We start from the raw sequence: 2,500 nt of genomic DNA on the forward strand, positions 1-2,500 counted from the left end.
TCTCACGCTGGCTACGCATTGGTTTCATACAATGAACTCCCCGAGTAGGTGAAATGTTCTGCATCCGTAAAGCATTGGTGGTTCAGTGGCAGAATTCTCGCCAGGTAAGGGGGGGGGGGAGCGGTTTTGATTCTAGCTAGCCGGGCTTGGTTAATGGAGTGACGAGACCTTGATGAGGCCATCGTGGCCTTGCAGTGCAACCTATGAAACCCAGGCCAGCTAGTTCAGTGGGCAGAGCATTGGTTTCACACAATGAACTATCCGAGGAGGTGGAAGGTTCCGCATTCGTAAAGCATTGGTGGTTCAGTGGTAGAATTCTCGCCTGCCACGCGGGAGGCCCGGTTTCGATTCCCGGCCAATGCAATGTAGAGCTTTTGCTGACATGCCAGTGATTTTGGTGTCCTAGTTTCTCACGCTGGCTATTGGTGGTGCAGCTATATAGTGTTCCACATACCATGATACAGCAAAATGCAAAACTCCCGCCCAACGTGGGGCTCGAACCCACGACCCTGAGATTAAGAGTCTCATGCTCTACCGACTGAGCTAGCCGGGCTTGGTTAATGGAGCGACGAGACCTTGATGAGGCCATCGTTGCCTTGCCCTGCAACCTATGAAACCCAGGCCAGCTAGTTCAGTGGGCAGAGCATTGGTTTCACACAATGAACTACCCGAGTAGGTGGAAGGTTCCGCATGCGTAAAGCATTGGTGGTTCAGTGGTAGAATTCTCGCCTGCCACGCGGGAGGCCCGGGTTCGATTCCCGGCCAATGCAATGTAGAGCTTTTGCTGAAATGCCAGTGATTTTGGTGTCCTAGTTTCTCACGCTGGCTATTGGTGGTGCAGCTACGCATTGGTTTCATACAATGAACTCCCCGAGTAGGTGAAATGTTCTGCATCCGTAAAGCATTGGTGGTTCAGTGGCAGAATTCTCGCCTGCCACGCGGGAGGCCCGGTTTTGATTCTAGCTAGCCGGGCTTGGTTAATGGAGCGACGAGACCTTGATGAGGCCATCGTGGCCTTGCCCTGCAACCTATGAAACCCAGGCCAGCTAGTTCAGTGGGCAGAGCATTGGTTTCACACAATGAACTACCCGAGTAGGTGGAGGGTTCCGCAAGCGTAAAGCATTGGTGGTTCAGTGGTAGAATTCTCGCCTGCCACGCGGGAGGCCCGGGTTCGATTCCCGGCCAATGCAATGTAGAGCTTTTGCTGAAATGCCAGTGATTTTGGTGTCCTAGTTTCTCACGCTGGCTATTGGTGGTGCAGCTACGCATTGGTTTCATACAATGAACTCCCCGAGTAGGTGAAATGTTCTGCATCCGTAAAGCATTGGTGGTTCAGTGGCAGAATTCTCGCCTGCCACGCGGGAGGCCCGGTTTTGATTCTAGCTAGCCGGGCTTGGTTAATGGAGCGACGAGACCTTGATGAGGCCATCGTGGCCTTGCCCTGCAACCTATGAAACCCAGGCCAGCTAGTTCAGTGGGCAGAGCATTGGTTTCACACAATGAACTATCCGAGGAGGTGGAAGGTTCCGCATGCGTAAAGCATTGGTGGTTCAGTGGTAGAATTCTCGCCTGCCACGCGGGAGGCCCGGTTTCGATTCCCGGCCAATGCAATGTAGAGCTTTTGCTGAAATGCCAGTGATTTTGTTGTCCTAGTTTCTCATGCTGGCTATTGGTGGTGCAGCTACGCATTGGTTTCATACAATGAACTCCCCGAGTAGGTGAAATGTTCTGCATCCGTAAAGCATTGGTGGTTCAGTGGCAGAATTCTCGCCTGCCACGCGGGAGGCCCGGTTTTGATTCCCGGCCAATGCAATGTAGAGCTTTTGCTGACATGCCAGTGATTTTGGTGTCCTAGTTTCTCATGCTGGCTATTGGTGGTGCAGCTATATAGTGTTCCACATACCATGATACAGCAAAATGCAAAACTGCTCTACCGACTGAGCTAGCCGGGCTTGGTTAATGGAGCGACGAGACCTTGATGAGGCCATCGTTGCCTTGCCCTGCAACCTATGAAACCCAGGCCAGCTAGTTCAGTGGGCAGAGCATTGGTTTCACACAATGAACTACCCGAGTAGGTGGAAGGTTCCGCATGCGTAAAGCATTGGTGGTTCAGTGGTAGAATTCTCGCCTGCCACGCGGGAGGCCCGGGTTCAATTCCCGGCCAATGCAATGTAGAGCTTTTGCTGAAATGCCAGTGATTTTGGTGTCCTAGTTTCTCACGCTGGCTACGCATTGGTTTCATACAATGAACTCCCCGAGTAGGTGAAATGTTCTGCATCCGTAAAGCATTGGTGGTTCAGTGGCAGAATTCTCGCCAGGTAAGGGGGGGGGGGAGCGGTTTTGATTCTAGCTAGCCGGGCTTGGTTAATGGAGTGACGAGACCTTGATGAGGCCATCGTGGCCTTGCAGTGCAACCTATGAAACCCAGGCCAGCTAGTTCAGTGGGCAGAGCATTGGTTTCACACAATGAACTATCCGAGGAGGTGGAAGGTTCCGCATT

General features: G+C 52.4%; 4 non-coding genes across 4 annotated transcripts; 3 read left to right on the forward strand and 1 right to left on the reverse strand.

Annotated features, from left to right (window-relative positions):
* Positions 1-480: 480 nt before the first annotated feature.
* TRNAK-CUU (transfer RNA lysine (anticodon CUU)) lies at positions 481-553 on the reverse strand. Its single transcript has one exon. It is a non-coding gene; the product is annotated as a tRNA-Lys (tRNA).
* Positions 554-699: 146 nt separating this feature from the next.
* Positions 700-770, forward strand: TRNAG-GCC (transfer RNA glycine (anticodon GCC)). The gene has a single exon. It is a non-coding gene; the product is annotated as a tRNA-Gly (tRNA).
* Positions 771-1,119: 349 nt separating this feature from the next.
* TRNAG-GCC (transfer RNA glycine (anticodon GCC)) lies at positions 1,120-1,190 on the forward strand. Its single transcript has one exon. It is a non-coding gene; the product is annotated as a tRNA-Gly (tRNA).
* A 908-nt stretch (positions 1,191-2,098) lies between these two features.
* On the forward strand, positions 2,099-2,169 carry TRNAG-GCC (transfer RNA glycine (anticodon GCC)). The gene has a single exon. It is a non-coding gene; the product is annotated as a tRNA-Gly (tRNA).
* The last annotated feature ends 331 nt before the right edge of the window (positions 2,170-2,500 follow it).

Source organism: Taudactylus pleione, unplaced genomic scaffold, assembly GCF_031769625.1.
Source record: "Taudactylus pleione unplaced genomic scaffold, aTauple2 ptg000279l, whole genome shotgun sequence".
NCBI classification, from domain to species: domain Eukaryota; kingdom Metazoa; phylum Chordata; class Amphibia; order Anura; family Myobatrachidae; genus Taudactylus; species Taudactylus pleione.